The following is a 16,173-nucleotide window of genomic DNA, read 5'->3' as shown; positions in this document are numbered from 1 at the left end:
AAAGGAGGTTCTGCGTCTTGTAACACATAAAAACAATAAACATGGATAGTATTTCGGGTGCGATCATACCAGCACTAATGCACCGGATCCCATCAGAACACCGCAGTTAAGCGTGCTTGGGCGAGAGTAGTACTAGGATGGGTGACCCCCAGGGAAGTCCTCGTGTTGCACCCCCCTTTTTCGTTGTCCGTTTGCGTTTTTTTAGATTTTACGTGCGGTTTTTTTGCTTTTTTTCCTTTCTTTCTTGCTATTTCTATGCTCGGGTGCCCTCCGGTTCATGGTTGATGCTTTTCGTATTTTTGGAACGGAGCCGATCGGTCACGTGGGTCCCACGCCCCGCGTACCAAAACAAAGGAGGTTCTGCGTCTTGTAACACATAAAAACAATAAACATGGATAGTATTTCGGGTGCGATCATACCAGCACTAATGCACCGGATCCCATCAGAACTCCGCAGTTAAGCGTGCTTGGGCGAGAGTAGTACTAGGATGGGTGACCCCCTGGGAAGTCCTCGTGTTGCACCCCCCTTTTTCGTTGTCCGTTTGCGTTTTTTTAGATTTTACGTGCGGTTTTTTTTGCTTTTTTTCCTTTCTTTCTTGCTATTTCTATGCTCGGGTGCCCTCCGGTTCATGGTTGATGCTTTTCGTATTTTTGGAACGGAGCCGATCGGTCACGTGGGTCCCACGCCCCGCGTACCAAAACAAAGGAGGTTCTGCGTCTTGTAACACATAAAAACAATAAACATGGATAGTATTTCGGGTGCGATCATACCAGCACTAATGCACCGGATCCCATCAGAACTCCGCAGTTAAGCGTGCTTGGGCGAGAGTAGTATTAGGATGGGTGACCCCCTGGGAAGTCCTGCGTTTTTTTAGATTTTACGTGCGGTTTTTTTGCTTTTTTTCCTTTCTTTCTTGCTATTTCTATGCTCGGGTGCCCTCCGGTTCATGGTTGATGCTTTTCGTATTTTTGGAACGGAGCCAATCGGTCACGTGGGTCCCACGCCCCGCGTACCAAAACAAAGGAGGTTCTGCGTCTTGTAACACATAAAAACAATAAACATGGATAGTATTTCGGGTGCGATCATACCAGCACTAATGCACCGGATCCCATCAGAACTCCGCAGTTAAGCGTGCTTGGGCGAGAGTAGTACTAGGATGGGTGACCCCCTGGGAAGTCCTCGTGTTGCACCCCCCCTTTTTCGTTGTCCGTTTGCGTTTTTTTAGATTTTACGTGCGGTTTTTTTGCTTTTTTTCCTTTCTTTCTTGCTATTTCTATGCTCGGGTGCCCTCCGGTTCATGGTTGATGCTTTTCGTATTTTTGGAACGGAGCCGATCGGTCACGTGGGTCCCACGCCCCGCGTACCAAAACAAAGGAGGTTCTGCGTCTTGTAACACATAAAAACAATAAACATGGATAGTATTTCGGGTGCGATCATACCAGCACTAATGCATCGGATCCCATCAGAACTCCGCAGTTAAGCGTGCTTGGGCGAGAGTTGTATTAGGATGGGTGACCCCCTGGGAAGTCCTGCGTTTTTTTAGATTTTACGTGCGGTTTTTTTGCTTTTTTTCCTTTCTTTCTTGCTATTTCTATTCTCGGGTGCCCTCCGGTTCATGGTTGATGCTTTTCGTATTTTTGGAACGGAGCCGATCGGTCACGTGGGTCCCACGCCCCGCGTACCAAAACAAAGGAGGTTCTGCGTCTTGTAACACATAAAAACAATAATGACTAATGCACCGGATCCCATCAGAACTCCGCAGTTAAGCGTGCTTGGGCGAGAGTAGTACTAGGATGGGTGACCCCCTGGGAAGTCCTCGTGTTGCACCCCCCTTTTTCGTTGTCCGTTTGCGTTTTTTTAGATTTTACGTGCGGTTTTTTTGCTTTTTTCCTTTCTTTCTTGCTATTTCTATGCTCGGGTGCCCTCCGGTTCATGGTTGATGCTTTTCGTATTTTTGGAACGGAGCCGATCGGTCACGTGGGTCCCACGCCCCGCGTACCAAAACAAAGGAGGTTCTGCGTCTTGTAACACATAAAAACAATAAACATGGATAGTATTTCGGGTGCGATCATACCAGCACTAATGCACCGGATCCCATCAGAACTCCGCAGTTAAGCGTGCTTGGGCGAGAGTAGTATTAGGATGGGTGACCCCCTGGGAAGTCCTGCGTTTTTTTAGATTTTACGTGCTGTTTTTTTTGCTTTTTTTCCTTTCTTTCTTGCTATTTCTATGCTCGGGTGCCCTCCGGTTCATGGTTGATGCTTTTCGTATTTTTGGAACGGAGCCGATCGGTCACGTGGGTCCCACGCCCCGCGTACCAAAACAAAGGAGGTTCTGCGTCTTGTAACACATAAAAACAATAAACATGGATAGTATTTCGGGTGCGATCATACCAGCACTAATGCAACGGATCCCATCAGAACTCCGCAGTTAATCGTGCTTGGGCGAGAGTAGTACTAGGATGGGTGACCCCCTGGGAAGTCCTCGTGTTGCACCCCCCTTTTTCGTTGTCCGTTTGCGTTTTTTTAGATTTTACGTGCGGTTTTTTTGCTTTTTTTCCTTTCTTTCTTGCTATTTCTATGCTCGGGTGCCCTCCGGTTCATGGTTGATGCTTTTCGTATTTTTGGAACGGAGCCGATCGGTCACGTGGGTCCCACGCCCCGCGTACCAAAACAAAGGAGGTTCTGCGTCTTGTAACACATAAAAACAATAAACATGGATAGTATTTCGGGTGCGATCATACCAGCACTAATGCACCGGATCCCATCAGAACTCCGCAGTTAAGCGTGCTTGGGCGAGAGTAGTACTAGGATGGGTGACCCCCTGGGAAGTCCTCGTGTTGCACCCCCCTTTTTCGTTGTCCGTTTGCGTTTTTTAGATTTTACGTGCGGTTTTTTTGCTTTTTTTCCTTTCTTTCTTGCTATTTCTATGCTCGGGTGCCCTCCGGTTCATGGTTGATGCTTTTCGTATTTTTGGAACGGAGCCGATCGGTCACGTGGGTCCCACGCCCCGCGTACCAAAACAAAGGAGGTTCTGCGTCTTGTAACACATAAAAACAATAAACATGGATAGTATTTCGGGTGCGATCATACCAGCACTAATGCACCGGATCCCATCAGAACTCCGCAGTTAAGCGTGCTTGGGCGAGAGTAGTACTAGGATGGGTGACCCCCTGGGAAGTCCTCGTGTTGCACCCCCCTTTTTCGTTGTCCGTTTGCGTTTTTTTAGATTTTACGTGCGGTTTTTTTGCTTTTTTTCCTTTCTTTCTTGCTATTTCTATGCTCGGGTGCCCTCCGGTTCATGGTTGATGCTTTTCGTATTTTTGGAACGGAGCCGATCGGTCACGTGGGTCCCACGCCCCGCGTACCAAAACAAAGGAGGTTCTGCGTCTTGTAACACATAAAAACAATAAACATGGATAGTATTTCGGGTGCGATCATACCAGCACTAATGCACCGGATCCCATCAGAACTCCGCAGTTAAGCGTGCTTGGGCGAGAGTAGTATTAGGATGGGTGACCCCCTGGGAAGTCCTGCGTTTTTTTAGATTTTACGTGCGGTTTTTTTGCTTTTTTTCCTTTCTTTCTTGCTATTTCTATGCTCGGGTGCCCTCCGGTTCATGGTTGATGCTTTTCGTATTTTTGGAACGGAGCCGATCGGTCACGTGGGTCCCACGCCCCGCGTACCAAAACAAAGGAGGTTCTGCGTCTTGTAACACATAAAAACAATAAACATGGATAGTATTTCGGGTGCGATCATACCAGCACTAATGCACCGGATCCCATCAGAACTCCGCAGTTAAGCGTGCTTGGGCGAGAGTAGTACTAGGATGGGTGACCCCCTGGGAAGTCCTCGTGTTGCACCCCCCTTTTTCGTTGTCCGTTTGCGTTTTTTAGATTTTACGTGCGGTTTTTTTGCTTTTTTTCCTTTCTTTCTTGCTATTTCTATGCTCGGGTGCCCTCCGGTTCATGGTTGATGCTTTTCGTATTTTTGGAACGGAGCCGATCGGTCACGTGGGTCCCACGCCCCGCGTACCAAAACAAAGGAGGTTCTGCGTCTTGTAACACATAAAAACAATAAACATGGATAGTATTTCGGGTGCGATCATACCAGCACTAATGCACCGAATCCCATCAGAACTCCGCAGTTAAGCGTGCTTGGGCGAGAGTAGTACTAGGATGGGTGACCCCCTGGGAAGTCCTCGTGTTGCACCCCCCTTTTTCGTTGTCCGTTTGCGTTTTTTTAGATTTTATGTGCGGTTTTTTTGCTTTTTTTCCTTTCTTTCTTGCTATTTCTATGCTCGGGTGCCCTCCGGTTCATGGTTGATGCTTTTCGTATTTTTGGAACGGAGCCGATCGGTCACGTGGGTCCCACGCCCCGCGTACCAAAACAAAGGAGGTTCTGCGTCTTGTAACACATAAAAACAATAAACATGGATAGTATTTCGGGTGCGATCATACCAGCACTAATGCACCGGATCCCATCAGAACTCCGCAGTTAAGCGTGCTTGGGCGAGAGTAGTACTAGGATGGGTGACCCCCTGGGAAGTCCTCGTGTTGCACCCCCCTTTTTCGTTGTCCGTTTGCGTTTTTTTAGATTTTACGTGCGGTTTTTTTTGCTTTTTTTCCTTTCTTTCTTGCTATTTCTATGCTCGGGTGCCCTCCGGTTCATGGTTGATGCTTTTCGTATTTTTGGAACGGAGCCGATCGGTCACGTGGGTCCCACGCCCCGCGTACCAAAACAAAGGAGGTTCTGCGTCTTGTAACACATAAAAACAATAAACATGGATAGTATTTCGGGTGCCATCATACCAGCACTAATGCACCAGATCCCATCAGAACTCCGCAGTTAAGCGTGCTTGGGCGAGAGTAGTATTAGGATGGGTGACCCCCTGGGAAGTCCTGCGTTTTTTTAGATTTTACGTGCGGTTTTTTTGCTTTTTTTCCTTTCTTTCTTGCTATTTCTATGCTCGGGTGCCCTCCGGTTCATGGTTGATGCTTTTCGTATTTTTGGAACGGAGCCGATCGGTCACGTGGGTCCCACGCCCCGCGTACCAAAACAAAGGAGGTTCTGCGTCTTGTAACACATAAAAACAATAAACATGGATAGTATTTCGGGTGCGATCATACCAGCACTAATGCACCGGATCCCATCAGAACTCCGCAGTTAAGCGTGCTTGGGCGAGAGTAGTACTAGGATGGGTGACCCCCTGGGAAGTCCTCGTGTTGCACCCCCCTTTTTCGTTGTCCGTTTGCGTTTTTTTAGATTTTACGTGCGGTTTTTTTGCTTTTTTTCCTTTCTTTCTTGCTATTTCTATGCTCGGGTGCCCTCCGGTTCATGGTTGATGCTTTTCGTATTTTTGGAACGGAGCCGATCGGTCACGTGGGTCCCACGCCCCGCGTACCAAAACAAAGGAGGTTCTGCGTCTTGTAACACATAAAAACAATAAACATGGATAGTATTTCGGGTGCGATCATACCAGCACTAATGCACCGGATCCCATCAGAACTCCGCAGTTAAGCGTGCTTGGGCGAGAGTAGTACTAGGATGGGTGACCCCCTGGGAAGTCCTCGTGTTGCACCCCCCTTTTTCGTTGTCCGTTTGCGTTTTTTTAGATTTTATGTGCGGTTTTTTTGCTTTTTTTCCTTTCTTTCTTGCTATTTCTATGCTCGGGTGCCCTCCGGTTCATGGTTGATGCTTTTCGTATTTTTGGAACGGAGCCGATCGGTCACGTGGGTCCCACGCCCCGCGTACCAAAACAAAGGAGGTTCTGCGTCTTGTAACACATAAAAACAATAAACATGGATAGTATTTCGGGTGCGATCATACCAGCACTAATGCACCGGATCCCATCAGAACTCCGCAGTTAAGCGTGCTTGGGCGAGAGTAGTATTAGGATGGGTGACCCCCTGGGAAGTCCTGCGTTTTTTTAGATTTTACGTGCGGTTTTTTTGCTTTTTTTCCTTTCTTTCTTGCTATTTCTATGCTCGGGAGCCCTCCGGTTCATGGTTGATGCTTTTCGTATTTTTGGAACGGAGCCGATCGGTCACGTGGGTCCCACGCCCCGCGTACCAAAACAAAGGAGGTTCTGCGTCTTGTAACACATAAAAACAATAAACATGGATAGTATTTCGGGTGCGATCATACCAGCACTAATGCACCGGATCCCATCAAAACTCCGCAGTTAAGCGTGCTTGGGCGAGAGTAGTACTAGGATGGGTGACCCCCTGGGAAGTCCTCGTGTTGCACCCCCCTTTTTCGTTGTCCGTTTGCGTTTTTTAGATTTTACGTGCGGTTTTTTTGCTTTTTTTCCTTTCTTTCTTGCTATTTCTATGCTCGGGTGCCCTCCGGTTCATGGTTGATGCTTTTCGTATTTTTGGAACGGAGCCGATCGGTCACGTGGGTCCCACGCCCCGCGTACCAAAACAAAGGAGGTTCTGCGTCTTGTAACACATAAAAACAATAAACATGGATAGTATTTCGGGTGCGATCATACCAGCACTAATGCACCGGATCCCATCAGAACTCCGCAGTTAAGCGTGCTTGGGCGAGAGTAGTACTAGGATGGGTGACCCCCTGGGAAGTCCTCGTGTTGCACCCCCCTTTTTCGTTGTCCGTTTGCGTTTTTTTAGATTTTACGTGCGGTTTTTTTGCTTTTTTTCCTTTCTTTCTTGCTATTTCTATGCTCGGGTGCCCTCCGGTTCATGGTTGATGCTTTTCGTATTTTTGGAACGGAGCCGATCGGTCACGTGGGTCCCACGCCCCGCGTACCAAAACAAAGGAGGTTCTGCGTCTTGTAACACATAAAAACAATAAACATGGATAGTATTTTGGGTGCGATCATACCAGCACTAATGCATCGGATCCCATCAGAACTCCGCAGTTAAGCGTGCTTGGGCGAGAGTAGTATTAGGATGGGTGACCCCCTGGGAAGTCCTGCGTTTTTTTAGATTTTACGTGCGGTTTTTTTGCTTTTTTTCCTTTCTTTCTTGCTATTTCTATGCTCGGGTGCCCTCCGGTTCATGGTTGATGCTTTTCGTATTTTTGGAACGGAGCCGATCGGTCACGTGGGTCCCACGCCCCGCGTACCAAAACAAAGGAGGTTCTGCGTCTTGTTACACATAAAAACAATAAACATGGATAGTATTTCGGGTGCGATCATACCAGCACTAATGCACCGGATCCCATCAGAACTCCGCAGTTAAGCATGCTTGGGCGAGAGTAGTACTAGGATGGGTGACCCCCTGGGAAGTCCTCGTGTTGCACCCCCCTTTTTCGTTGTCCGTTTGCGTTTTTTTAGATTTTACGTGCGGTTTTTTTGCTTTTTTTCCTTTCTTTCTTGCTATTTCTATGCTCCGGTGCCCTCCGGTTCATGGTTGATGCTTTTCGTATTTTTGGAACGGAGCCGATCGGTCACGTGGGTCCCACGCCCCGCGTACCAAAACAAAGGAGGTTCTGCGTCTTGTAACACATAAAAACAATAAACATGGATAGTATTTCGGGTGCGATCATACCAGCACTAATGCACCGGATCCCATCAGAACTCCGCAGTTAAGCGTTCTTGGGCGAGAGTAGTATTAGGATGGGTGACCCCCTGGGAAGTCCTGCGTTTTTTTAGATTTTACGTGCGGTTTTTTTGCTTTTTTTCCTTTCTTTCTTGCTATTTCTATGCTCGGGTGCCCTCCGGTTCATGGTTGATGCTTTTCGTATTTTTGGAACGGAGCCGATCGGTCACGTGGGTCCCACGCCCCGCGTACCAAAACAAAGGAGGTTCTGCGTCTTGTAACACATAAAAACAATAAACATGGATAGTATTTCGGGTGCGATCATACCAGCACTAATGCACCGGATCCCATCAGAACTCCGCAGTTAAGCGTGCTTGGGCGAGAGTAGTACTAGGATGGGTGACCCCCTGGGAAGTCCTCGTGTTGCACCCCCCTTTTTCGTTGTCCGTTTGCGTTTTTTTAGATTTTACGTGCGGTTTTTTTGCTTTTTTTCCTTTCTTTCTTGCTATTTCTATGCTCCGGTGCCCTCCGGTTCATGGTTGATGCTTTTCGTATTTTTGGAACGGAGCCGATCGGTCACGTGGGTCCCACGCCCCGCGTACCAAAACAAAGGAGGTTCTGCGTCTTGTAACACATAAAAACAATAAACATGGATAGTATTTCGGGTGCGATCATACCAGCACTAATGCACCGGATCCCATCAGAACTCCGCAGTTAAGCGTGCTTGGGCGAGAGTAGTACTAGGATGGGTGACCCCCTGGGAAGTCCTCGTGTTGCACCCCCCTTTTTCGTTGTCCGTTTGCGTTTTTTTAGATTTTATGTGCGGTTTTTTTGCTTTTTTTCCTTTCTTTCTTGCTATTTCTATGCTCGGGTGCCCTCCGGTTCATGGTTGATGTTTTTCGTATTTTTGGAACGGAGCCGATCGGTCACGTGGGTCCCACGCCCCGCGTACCAAAACAAAGGAGGTTCTGCGTCTTGTAACACATAAAAACAATAAACATGGATAGTATTTCGGGTGCGATCATACCAGCACTAATGCACCGGATCCCATCAGAACTCCGCAGTTAAGCGTGCTTGGGCGAGAGTAGTACTAGGATGGGTGACCCCCTGGGAAGTCCTCGTGTTGCACCCCCCTTTTTCGTTGTCCGTTTGCGTTTTTTTAGATTTTACGTGCGGTTTTTTTTGCTTTTTTTCCTTTCTTTCTTGCTATTTCTATGCTCGGGTGCCCTCCGGTTCATGGTTGATGCTTTTCGTATTTTTGGAACGGAGCCGATCGGTCACGTAGGTCCCACGCCCCGCGTACCAAAACAAAGGAGGTTCTGCGTCTTGTAACACATAAAAACAATAAACATGGATAGTATTTCGGGTGCGATCATACCAGCACTAATGCACCAGATCCCATCAGAACTCCGCAGTTAAGCGTGCTTGGGCGAGAGTAGTATTAGGATGGGTGACCCCCTGGGAAGTCCTGCGTTTTTTTAGATTTTACGTGCGGTTTTTTTGCTTTTTTTCCTTTCTTTCTTGCTATTTCTATGCTCGGGTGCCCTCCGGTTCATGGTTGATGCTTTTCGTATTTTTGGAACGGAGCCGATCGGTCACGTGGGTCCCACGCCCCGCGTACCAAAACAAAGGAGGTTCTGCGTCTTGTAACACATAAAAACAATAAACATGGATAGTATTTCGGGTGCGATCATACCAGCACTAATGCACCGGATCCCATCAGAACACCGCAGTTAAGCGTGCTTGGGCGAGAGTAGTACTAGGATGGGTGACCCCCTGGGAAGTCCTCGTGTTGCACCCCCCTTTTTCGTTGTCCGTTTGCGTTTTTTTAGATTTTACGTGCGGTTTTTTTGCTTTTTTTCCTTTCTTTCTTGCTATTTCTATGCTCGGGTGCCCTCCGGTTCATGGTTGATGCTTTTCGTATTTTTGGAACGGAGCCGATCGGTCACGTGGGTCCCACGCCCCGCGTACCAAAACAAAGGAGGTTCTGCGTCTTGTAACACATAAAAACAATAAACATGGATAGTATTTCGGGTGCGATCATACCAGCACTAATGCACCGGATCCCATCAGAACTCCGCAGTTAAGCGTGCTTGGGCGAGAGTAGTACTAGGATGGGTGACCCCCTGGGAAGTCCTCGTGTTGCACCCCCCTTTTTCGTTGTCCGTTTGCGTTTTTTTAGATTTTACGTGCGGTTTTTTTTGCTTTTTTTCCTTTCTTTCTTGCTATTTCTATGCTCGGGTGCCCTCCGGTTCATGGTTGATGCTTTTCGTATTTTTGGAACGGAGCCGATCGGTCACGTGGGTCCCACGCCCCGCGTACCAAAACAAAGGAGGTTCTGCGTCTTGTAACACATAAAAACAATAAACATGGATAGTATTTCGGGTGCGATCATACCAGCACTAATGCACCGGATCCCATCAGAACTCCGCAGTTAAGCGTGCTTGGGCGAGAGTAGTATTAGGATGGGTGACCCCCTGGGAAGTCCTGCGTTTTTTTAGATTTTACGTGCGGTTTTTTTGCTTTTTTTCCTTTCTTTCTTGCTATTTCTATGCTCGGGTGCCCTCCGGTTCATGGTTGATGCTTTTCGTATTTTTGGAACGGAGCCAATCGGTCACGTGGGTCCCACGCCCCGCGTACCAAAACAAAGGAGGTTCTGCGTCTTGTAACACATAAAAACAATAAACATGGATAGTATTTCGGGTGCGATCATACCAGCACTAATGCACCGGATCCCATCAGAACTCCGCAGTTAAGCGTGCTTGGGCGAGAGTAGTACTAGGATGGGTGACCCCCTGGGAAGTCCTCGTGTTGCACCCCCCCTTTTTCGTTGTCCGTTTGCGTTTTTTTAGATTTTACGTGCGGTTTTTTTGCTTTTTTTCCTTTCTTTCTTGCTATTTCTATGCTCGGGTGCCCTCCGGTTCATGGTTGATGCTTTTCGTATTTTTGGAACGGAGCCGATCGGTCACGTGGGTCCCACGCCCCGCGTACCAAAACAAAGGAGGTTCTGCGTCTTGTAACACATAAAAACAATAAACATGGATAGTATTTCGGGTGCGATCATACCAGCACTAATGCATCGGATCCCATCAGAACTCCGCAGTTAAGCGTGCTTGGGCGAGAGTTGTATTAGGATGGGTGACCCCCTGGGAAGTCCTGCGTTTTTTTAGATTTTACGTGCGGTTTTTTTGCTTTTTTTCCTTTCTTTCTTGCTATTTCTATTCTCGGGTGCCCTCCGGTTCATGGTTGATGCTTTTCGTATTTTTGGAACGGAGCCGATCGGTCACGTGGGTCCCACGCCCCGCGTACCAAAACAAAGGAGGTTCTGCGTCTTGTAACACATAAAAACAATAATGACTAATGCACCGGATCCCATCAGAACTCCGCAGTTAAGCGTGCTTGGGCGAGAGTAGTACTAGGATGGGTGACCCCTTGGGAAGTCCTCGTGTTGCACCCCCCTTTTTCGTTGTCCGTTTGCGTTTTTTTAGATTTTACGTGCGGTTTTTTTGCTTTTTTCCTTTCTTTCTTGCTATTTCTATGCTCGGGTGCCCTCCGGTTCATGGTTGATGCTTTTCGTATTTTTGGAACGGAGCCGATCGGTCACGTGGGTCCCACGCCCCGCGTACCAAAACAAAGGAGGTTCTGCGTCTTGTAACACATAAAAACAATAAACATGGATAGTATTTCGGGTGCGATCATACCAGCACTAATGCACCGGATCCCATCAGAACTCCGCAGTTAAGCGTGCTTGGGCGAGAGTAGTATTAGGATGGGTGACCCCCTGGGAAGTCCTGCGTTTTTTTAGATTTTACGTGCTGTTTTTTTTGCTTTTTTTTCCTTTCTTTCTTGCTATTTCTATGCTCGGGTGCCCTCCGGTTCATGGTTGATGCTTTTCGTATTTTTGGAACGGAGCCGATCGGTCACGTGGGTCCCACGCCCCGCGTACCAAAACAAAGGAGGTTCTGCGTCTTGTAACACATAAAAACAATAAACATGGATAGTATTTCGGGTGCGATCATACCAGCACTAATGCAACGGATCCCATCAGAACTCCGCAGTTAAGCGTGCTTGGGCGAGAGTAGTACTAGGATGGGTGACCCCCTGGGAAGTCCTCGTGTTGCACCCCCCTTTTTCGTTGTCCGTTTGCGTTTTTTTAGATTTTACGTGCGGTTTTTTTGCTTTTTTTCCTTTCTTTCTTGCTATTTCTATGCTCGGGTGCCCTCCGGTTCATGGTTGATGCTTTTCGTATTTTTGGAACGGAGCCGATCGGTCACGTGGGTCCCACGCCCCGCGTACCAAAACAAAGGAGGTTCTGCGTCTTGTAACACATAAAAACAATAAACATGGATAGTATTTCGGGTGCGATCATACCAGCACTAATGCACCGGATCCCATCAGAACTCCGCAGTTAAGCGTGCTTGGGCGAGAGTAGTACTAGGATGGGTGACCCCCTGGGAAGTCCTCGTGTTGCACCCCCCTTTTTCGTTGTCCGTTTGCGTTTTTTAGATTTTACGTGCGGTTTTTTTGCTTTTTTTCCTTTCTTTCTTGCTATTTCTATGCTCGGGTGCCCTCCGGTTCATGGTTGATGCTTTTCGTATTTTTGGAACGGAGCCGATCGGTCACGTGGGTCCCACGCCCCGCGTACCAAAACAAAGGAGGTTCTGCGTCTTGTAACACATAAAAACAATAAACATGGATAGTATTTCGGGTGCGATCATACCAGCACTAATGCACCGGATCCCATCAGAACTCCGCAGTTAAGCGTGCTTGGGCGAGAGTAGTACTAGGATGGGTGACCCCCTGGGAAGTCCTCGTGTTGCACCCCCCTTTTTCGTTGTCCGTTTGCGTTTTTTTAGATTTTACGTGCGGTTTTTTTGCTTTTTTTCCTTTCTTTCTTGCTATTTCTATGCTCGGGTGCCCTCCGGTTCATGGTTGATGCTTTTCGTATTTTTGGAACGGAGCCGATCGGTCACGTGGGTCCCACGCCCCGCGTACCAAAACAAAGGAGGTTCTGCGTCTTGTAACACATAAAAACAATAAACATGGATAGTATTTCGGGTGCGATCATACCAGCACTAATGCACCGGATCCCATCAGAACTCCGCAGTTAAGCGTGCTTGGGCGAGAGTAGTATTAGGATGGGTGACCCCCTGGGAAGTCCTGCGTTTTTTTAGATTTTACGTGCGGTTTTTTTGCTTTTTTTCCTTTCTTTCTTGCTATTTCTATGCTCGGGTGCCCTCCGGTTCATGGTTGATGCTTTTCGTATTTTTGGAACGGAGCCGATCGGTCACGTGGGTCCCACGCCCCGCGTACCAAAACAAAGGAGGTTCTGCGTCTTGTAACACATAAAAACAATAAACATGGATAGTATTTCGGGTGCGATCATACCAGCACTAATGCACCGGATCCCATCAGAACTCCGCAGTTAAGCGTGCTTGGGCGAGAGTAGTACTAGGATGGGTGACCCCCTGGGAAGTCCTCGTGTTGCACCCCCCTTTTTCGTTGTCCGTTTGCGTTTTTTAGATTTTACGTGCGGTTTTTTTGCTTTTTTTCCTTTCTTTCTTGCTATTTCTATGCTCGGGTGCCCTCCGGTTCATGGTTGATGCTTTTCGTATTTTTGGAACGGAGCCGATCGGTCACGTGGGTCCCACGCCCCGCGTACCAAAACAAAGGAGGTTCTGCGTCTTGTAACACATAAAAACAATAAACATGGATAGTATTTCGGGTGCGATCATACCAGCACTAATGCACCGGATCCCATCAGAACTCCGCAGTTAAGCGTGCTTGGGCGAGAGTAGTACTAGGATGGGTGACCCCCTGGGAAGTCCTCGTGTTGCACCCCCCTTTTTCGTTGTCCGTTTGCGTTTTTTTAGATTTTATGTGCGGTTTTTTTGCTTTTTTTCCTTTCTTTCTTGCTATTTCTATGCTCGGGTGCCCTCCGGTTCATGGTTGATGCTTTTCGTATTTTTGGAACGGAGCCGATCGGTCACGTGGGTCCCACGCCCCGCGTACCAAAACAAAGGAGGTTCTGCGTCTTGTAACACATAAAAACAATAAACATGGATAGTATTTCGGGTGCGATCATACCAGCACTAATGCACCGGATCCCATCAGAACTCCGCAGTTAAGCGTGCTTGGGCGAGAGTAGTACTAGGATTGGTGACCCCCTGGGAAGTCCTCGTGTTGCACCCCCCTTTTTCGTTGTCCGTTTGCGTTTTTTTAGATTTTACGTGCGGTTTTTTTTGCTTTTTTTCCTTTCTTTCTTGCTATTTCTATGCTCGGGTGCCCTCCGGTTCATGGTTGATGCTTTTCGTATTTTTGGAACGGAGCCGATCGGTCACGTGGGTCCCACGCCCCGCGTACCAAAACAAAGGAGGTTCTGCGTCTTGTAACACATAAAAACAATAAACATGGATAGTATTTCGGGTGCCATCATACCAGCACTAATGCACCAGATCCCATCAGAACTCCGCAGTTAAGCGTGCTTGGGCGAGAGTAGTATTAGGATGGGTGACCCCCTGGGAAGTCCTGCGTTTTTTTAGATTTTACGTGCGGTTTTTTTGCTTTTTTTCCTTTCTTTCTTGCTATTTCTATGCTCGGGTGCCCTCCGGTTCATGGTTGATGCTTTTCGTATTTTTGGAACGGAGCCGATCGGTCACGTGGGTCCCACGCCCCGCGTACCAAAACAAAGGAGGTTCTGCGTCTTGTAACACATAAAAACAATAAACATGGATAGTATTTCGGGTGCGATCATACCAGCACTAATGCACCGGATCCCATCAGAACTCCGCAGTTAAGCGTGCTTGGGCGAGAGTAGTACTAGGATGGGTGACCCCCTGGGAAGTCCTCGTGTTGCACCCCCCTTTTTCGTTGTCCGTTTGCGTTTTTTTAGATTTTACGTGCGGTTTTTTTGCTTTTTTTCCTTTCTTTCTTGCTATTTCTATGCTCGGGTGCCCTCCGGTTCATGGTTGATGCTTTTCGTATTTTTGGAACGGAGCCGATCGGTCACGTGGGTCCCACGCCCCGCGTACCAAAACAAAGGAGGTTCTGCGTCTTGTAACACATAAAAACAATAAACATGGATAGTATTTCGGGTGCGATCATACCAGCACTAATGCACCGGATCCCATCAGAACTCCGCAGTTAAGCGTGCTTGGGCGAGAGTAGTACTAGGATGGGTGACCCCCTGGGAAGTCCTCGTGTTGCACCCCCCTTTTTCGTTGTCCGTTTGCGTTTTTTTAGATTTTATGTGCGGTTTTTTTGCTTTTTTTCCTTTCTTTCTTGCTATTTCTATGCTCGGGTGCCCTCCGGTTCATGGTTGATGCTTTTCGTATTTTTGGAACGGAGCCGATCGGTCACGTGGGTCCCACGCCCCGCGTACCAAAACAAAGGAGGTTCTGCGTCTTGTAACACATAAAAACAATAAACATGGATAGTATTTCGGGTGCGATCATACCAGCACTAATGCACCGGATCCCATCAGAACTCCGCAGTTAAGCGTGCTTGGGCGAGAGTAGTACTAGGATGGGTGACCTCTTGGGAAGTCCTCGTGTTGCACCCCCCTTTTTCGTTGTCCGTTTGCGTTTTTTTAGATTTTACGTGCGGTTTTTTTTGCTTTTTTTCCTTTCTTTCTTGCTATTTCTATGCTCGGGTGCCCTCCGGTTCATAGTTGATGCTTTTCGTATTTTTGGAACGGAGCCGATCGGTCACGTGGGTCCCACGCCCCGCGTACCAAAACAAAGGAGGTTCTGCGTCTTGTAACACATAAAAACAATAAACATGGATAGTATTTCGGGTGCGATCATACCAGCAGTAATGCACCGGATCCCATCAGAACTCCGCAGTTAAGCGTGCTTGGGCGAGAGTAGTATTAGGATGGGTGACCCCCTGGGAAGTCCTGCGTTTTTTTAGATTTTACGTGCGGTTTTTTTGCTTTTTTTCCTTTCTTTCTTGCTATTTCTATGCTCGGGTGCCCTCCGGTTCATGGTTGATGCTTTTCGTATTTTTGGAACGGAGCCAATCGGTCACGTGGGTCCCACGCCCCGCGTACCAAAACAAAGGAGGTTCTGCGTCTTGTAACACATAAAAACAATAAACATGGATAGTATTTCGGGTGCGATCATACCAGCACTAATGCACCGGATCCCATCAGAACTCCGCAGTTAAGCGTGCTTGGGCGAGAGTAGTACTAGGATGGGTGACCCCCTGGGAAGTCCTCGTGTTGCACCCCCCTTTTTCGTTGTCCGTTTGCGTTTTTTTAGATTTTACGTGCGGTTTTTTTGCTTTTTTTCCTTTCTTTCTTGCTATTTCTATGCTCGGGTGCCCTCCGGTTCATGGTTGATGCTTTTCGTATTTTTGGAACGGAGCCGATCGGTCACGTGGGTCCCACGCCCCGCGTACCAAAACAAAGGAGGTTCTGCGTCTTGTAACACATAAAAACAATAAACATGGATAGTATTTCGGGTGCCATCATACCAGCACTAATGCACCAGATCCCATCAGAACTCCGCAGTTAAGCGTGCTTGGGCGAGAGTAGTATTAGGATGGGTGACCCCCTGGGAAGTCCTGCGTTTTTTTAGATTTTACGTGCGGTTTTTTTGCTTTTTTTCCTTTCTTTCTTGCTATTTCTATTCTCGGGTGCCCTCCGGTTCATGGTTGATGCTTTTCGT

General features: G+C 47.8%; 30 non-coding genes and 18 pseudogenes across 30 annotated transcripts; all 48 read left to right on the top strand.

Moving 5' to 3' along the window:
- Window positions 1–55: 55 nt before the first annotated feature.
- Window positions 56–174, top strand: LOC145085141 (5S ribosomal RNA). The gene has a single exon (XR_013699553.1). It is a non-coding gene; the product is annotated as a 5S ribosomal RNA (ribosomal RNA).
- A 231-nt stretch (window positions 175–405) lies between these two features.
- Window positions 406–524, top strand: LOC145081072 (5S ribosomal RNA). The gene has a single exon (XR_013695640.1). It is a non-coding gene; the product is annotated as a 5S ribosomal RNA (ribosomal RNA).
- Window positions 525–756: 232 nt separating this feature from the next.
- On the top strand, window positions 757–874 carry LOC145079691 (5S ribosomal RNA; annotated as a pseudogene).
- Window positions 875–1,074: 200 nt separating this feature from the next.
- Window positions 1,075–1,193, top strand: LOC145081060 (5S ribosomal RNA). The gene has a single exon (XR_013695629.1). It is a non-coding gene; the product is annotated as a 5S ribosomal RNA (ribosomal RNA).
- A 232-nt stretch (window positions 1,194–1,425) lies between these two features.
- Window positions 1,426–1,543, top strand: LOC145080351 (5S ribosomal RNA; annotated as a pseudogene).
- Window positions 1,544–1,713: 170 nt separating this feature from the next.
- On the top strand, window positions 1,714–1,825 carry LOC145080504 (5S ribosomal RNA; annotated as a pseudogene).
- A 235-nt stretch (window positions 1,826–2,060) lies between these two features.
- Window positions 2,061–2,178, top strand: LOC145079690 (5S ribosomal RNA; annotated as a pseudogene).
- Window positions 2,179–2,379: 201 nt separating this feature from the next.
- Window positions 2,380–2,498, top strand: LOC145085082 (5S ribosomal RNA). The gene has a single exon (XR_013699497.1). It is a non-coding gene; the product is annotated as a 5S ribosomal RNA (ribosomal RNA).
- A 231-nt stretch (window positions 2,499–2,729) lies between these two features.
- On the top strand, window positions 2,730–2,848 carry LOC145081047 (5S ribosomal RNA). The gene has a single exon (XR_013695617.1). It is a non-coding gene; the product is annotated as a 5S ribosomal RNA (ribosomal RNA).
- Window positions 2,849–3,078: 230 nt separating this feature from the next.
- On the top strand, window positions 3,079–3,197 carry LOC145081036 (5S ribosomal RNA). The gene has a single exon (XR_013695606.1). It is a non-coding gene; the product is annotated as a 5S ribosomal RNA (ribosomal RNA).
- A 231-nt stretch (window positions 3,198–3,428) lies between these two features.
- Window positions 3,429–3,546, top strand: LOC145079689 (5S ribosomal RNA; annotated as a pseudogene).
- A 200-nt stretch (window positions 3,547–3,746) lies between these two features.
- On the top strand, window positions 3,747–3,865 carry LOC145081024 (5S ribosomal RNA). The gene has a single exon (XR_013695595.1). It is a non-coding gene; the product is annotated as a 5S ribosomal RNA (ribosomal RNA).
- Window positions 3,866–4,095: 230 nt separating this feature from the next.
- On the top strand, window positions 4,096–4,214 carry LOC145084721 (5S ribosomal RNA). The gene has a single exon (XR_013699153.1). It is a non-coding gene; the product is annotated as a 5S ribosomal RNA (ribosomal RNA).
- Window positions 4,215–4,445: 231 nt separating this feature from the next.
- Window positions 4,446–4,564, top strand: LOC145081013 (5S ribosomal RNA). Its single transcript, XR_013695584.1, has one exon. It is a non-coding gene; the product is annotated as a 5S ribosomal RNA (ribosomal RNA).
- Window positions 4,565–4,796: 232 nt separating this feature from the next.
- LOC145080386 (5S ribosomal RNA) lies at window positions 4,797–4,912 on the top strand (annotated as a pseudogene).
- A 202-nt stretch (window positions 4,913–5,114) lies between these two features.
- LOC145081001 (5S ribosomal RNA) lies at window positions 5,115–5,233 on the top strand. The gene has a single exon (XR_013695572.1). It is a non-coding gene; the product is annotated as a 5S ribosomal RNA (ribosomal RNA).
- A 231-nt stretch (window positions 5,234–5,464) lies between these two features.
- Window positions 5,465–5,583, top strand: LOC145080990 (5S ribosomal RNA). The gene has a single exon (XR_013695559.1). It is a non-coding gene; the product is annotated as a 5S ribosomal RNA (ribosomal RNA).
- Window positions 5,584–5,814: 231 nt separating this feature from the next.
- Window positions 5,815–5,932, top strand: LOC145079687 (5S ribosomal RNA; annotated as a pseudogene).
- Window positions 5,933–6,132: 200 nt separating this feature from the next.
- Window positions 6,133–6,251, top strand: LOC145084685 (5S ribosomal RNA). The gene has a single exon (XR_013699118.1). It is a non-coding gene; the product is annotated as a 5S ribosomal RNA (ribosomal RNA).
- Window positions 6,252–6,481: 230 nt separating this feature from the next.
- Window positions 6,482–6,600, top strand: LOC145080978 (5S ribosomal RNA). Its single transcript, XR_013695548.1, has one exon. It is a non-coding gene; the product is annotated as a 5S ribosomal RNA (ribosomal RNA).
- A 231-nt stretch (window positions 6,601–6,831) lies between these two features.
- Window positions 6,832–6,949, top strand: LOC145080193 (5S ribosomal RNA; annotated as a pseudogene).
- Window positions 6,950–7,149: 200 nt separating this feature from the next.
- LOC145084392 (5S ribosomal RNA) lies at window positions 7,150–7,268 on the top strand. Its single transcript, XR_013698837.1, has one exon. It is a non-coding gene; the product is annotated as a 5S ribosomal RNA (ribosomal RNA).
- Window positions 7,269–7,499: 231 nt separating this feature from the next.
- On the top strand, window positions 7,500–7,617 carry LOC145080268 (5S ribosomal RNA; annotated as a pseudogene).
- A 200-nt stretch (window positions 7,618–7,817) lies between these two features.
- Window positions 7,818–7,936, top strand: LOC145080967 (5S ribosomal RNA). The gene has a single exon (XR_013695537.1). It is a non-coding gene; the product is annotated as a 5S ribosomal RNA (ribosomal RNA).
- Window positions 7,937–8,167: 231 nt separating this feature from the next.
- LOC145080956 (5S ribosomal RNA) lies at window positions 8,168–8,286 on the top strand. Its single transcript, XR_013695526.1, has one exon. It is a non-coding gene; the product is annotated as a 5S ribosomal RNA (ribosomal RNA).
- Window positions 8,287–8,517: 231 nt separating this feature from the next.
- LOC145080945 (5S ribosomal RNA) lies at window positions 8,518–8,636 on the top strand. Its single transcript, XR_013695515.1, has one exon. It is a non-coding gene; the product is annotated as a 5S ribosomal RNA (ribosomal RNA).
- Window positions 8,637–8,868: 232 nt separating this feature from the next.
- LOC145080163 (5S ribosomal RNA) lies at window positions 8,869–8,986 on the top strand (annotated as a pseudogene).
- Window positions 8,987–9,186: 200 nt separating this feature from the next.
- LOC145084830 (5S ribosomal RNA) lies at window positions 9,187–9,305 on the top strand. The gene has a single exon (XR_013699258.1). It is a non-coding gene; the product is annotated as a 5S ribosomal RNA (ribosomal RNA).
- Window positions 9,306–9,536: 231 nt separating this feature from the next.
- LOC145080932 (5S ribosomal RNA) lies at window positions 9,537–9,655 on the top strand. Its single transcript, XR_013695503.1, has one exon. It is a non-coding gene; the product is annotated as a 5S ribosomal RNA (ribosomal RNA).
- A 232-nt stretch (window positions 9,656–9,887) lies between these two features.
- On the top strand, window positions 9,888–10,005 carry LOC145079686 (5S ribosomal RNA; annotated as a pseudogene).
- Window positions 10,006–10,205: 200 nt separating this feature from the next.
- Window positions 10,206–10,324, top strand: LOC145080920 (5S ribosomal RNA). The gene has a single exon (XR_013695492.1). It is a non-coding gene; the product is annotated as a 5S ribosomal RNA (ribosomal RNA).
- A 232-nt stretch (window positions 10,325–10,556) lies between these two features.
- On the top strand, window positions 10,557–10,674 carry LOC145080350 (5S ribosomal RNA; annotated as a pseudogene).
- Window positions 10,675–10,844: 170 nt separating this feature from the next.
- On the top strand, window positions 10,845–10,956 carry LOC145080506 (5S ribosomal RNA; annotated as a pseudogene).
- Window positions 10,957–11,191: 235 nt separating this feature from the next.
- Window positions 11,192–11,309, top strand: LOC145079684 (5S ribosomal RNA; annotated as a pseudogene).
- Window positions 11,310–11,511: 202 nt separating this feature from the next.
- LOC145084497 (5S ribosomal RNA) lies at window positions 11,512–11,630 on the top strand. The gene has a single exon (XR_013698940.1). It is a non-coding gene; the product is annotated as a 5S ribosomal RNA (ribosomal RNA).
- Window positions 11,631–11,861: 231 nt separating this feature from the next.
- LOC145080908 (5S ribosomal RNA) lies at window positions 11,862–11,980 on the top strand. Its single transcript, XR_013695481.1, has one exon. It is a non-coding gene; the product is annotated as a 5S ribosomal RNA (ribosomal RNA).
- Window positions 11,981–12,210: 230 nt separating this feature from the next.
- On the top strand, window positions 12,211–12,329 carry LOC145080896 (5S ribosomal RNA). Its single transcript, XR_013695469.1, has one exon. It is a non-coding gene; the product is annotated as a 5S ribosomal RNA (ribosomal RNA).
- A 231-nt stretch (window positions 12,330–12,560) lies between these two features.
- LOC145079683 (5S ribosomal RNA) lies at window positions 12,561–12,678 on the top strand (annotated as a pseudogene).
- Window positions 12,679–12,878: 200 nt separating this feature from the next.
- Window positions 12,879–12,997, top strand: LOC145080885 (5S ribosomal RNA). Its single transcript, XR_013695458.1, has one exon. It is a non-coding gene; the product is annotated as a 5S ribosomal RNA (ribosomal RNA).
- A 230-nt stretch (window positions 12,998–13,227) lies between these two features.
- Window positions 13,228–13,346, top strand: LOC145080829 (5S ribosomal RNA). Its single transcript, XR_013695411.1, has one exon. It is a non-coding gene; the product is annotated as a 5S ribosomal RNA (ribosomal RNA).
- A 231-nt stretch (window positions 13,347–13,577) lies between these two features.
- Window positions 13,578–13,696, top strand: LOC145084887 (5S ribosomal RNA). Its single transcript, XR_013699312.1, has one exon. It is a non-coding gene; the product is annotated as a 5S ribosomal RNA (ribosomal RNA).
- Window positions 13,697–13,928: 232 nt separating this feature from the next.
- On the top strand, window positions 13,929–14,044 carry LOC145080385 (5S ribosomal RNA; annotated as a pseudogene).
- Window positions 14,045–14,246: 202 nt separating this feature from the next.
- On the top strand, window positions 14,247–14,365 carry LOC145080711 (5S ribosomal RNA). Its single transcript, XR_013695300.1, has one exon. It is a non-coding gene; the product is annotated as a 5S ribosomal RNA (ribosomal RNA).
- Window positions 14,366–14,596: 231 nt separating this feature from the next.
- Window positions 14,597–14,715, top strand: LOC145080599 (5S ribosomal RNA). The gene has a single exon (XR_013695200.1). It is a non-coding gene; the product is annotated as a 5S ribosomal RNA (ribosomal RNA).
- Window positions 14,716–14,946: 231 nt separating this feature from the next.
- Window positions 14,947–15,065, top strand: LOC145082760 (5S ribosomal RNA). The gene has a single exon (XR_013697261.1). It is a non-coding gene; the product is annotated as a 5S ribosomal RNA (ribosomal RNA).
- A 232-nt stretch (window positions 15,066–15,297) lies between these two features.
- Window positions 15,298–15,415, top strand: LOC145080275 (5S ribosomal RNA; annotated as a pseudogene).
- A 200-nt stretch (window positions 15,416–15,615) lies between these two features.
- On the top strand, window positions 15,616–15,734 carry LOC145080588 (5S ribosomal RNA). Its single transcript, XR_013695189.1, has one exon. It is a non-coding gene; the product is annotated as a 5S ribosomal RNA (ribosomal RNA).
- Window positions 15,735–15,965: 231 nt separating this feature from the next.
- LOC145080384 (5S ribosomal RNA) lies at window positions 15,966–16,081 on the top strand (annotated as a pseudogene).
- Window positions 16,082–16,173: the final 92 nt, after the last annotated feature.

Source organism: Lactuca serriola, chromosome 1 (genome assembly GCF_051521515.1).
Source record: "Lactuca serriola cultivar US96UC23 chromosome 1, Lser_US96UC23_V15, whole genome shotgun sequence".
Classification (NCBI taxonomy): Eukaryota; Viridiplantae; Streptophyta; class Magnoliopsida; order Asterales; family Asteraceae; genus Lactuca; species Lactuca serriola.
The sequence above is the reverse complement of the archived record's forward strand: the minus strand, read 5'-3'. Positions and strand labels throughout refer to the sequence as shown.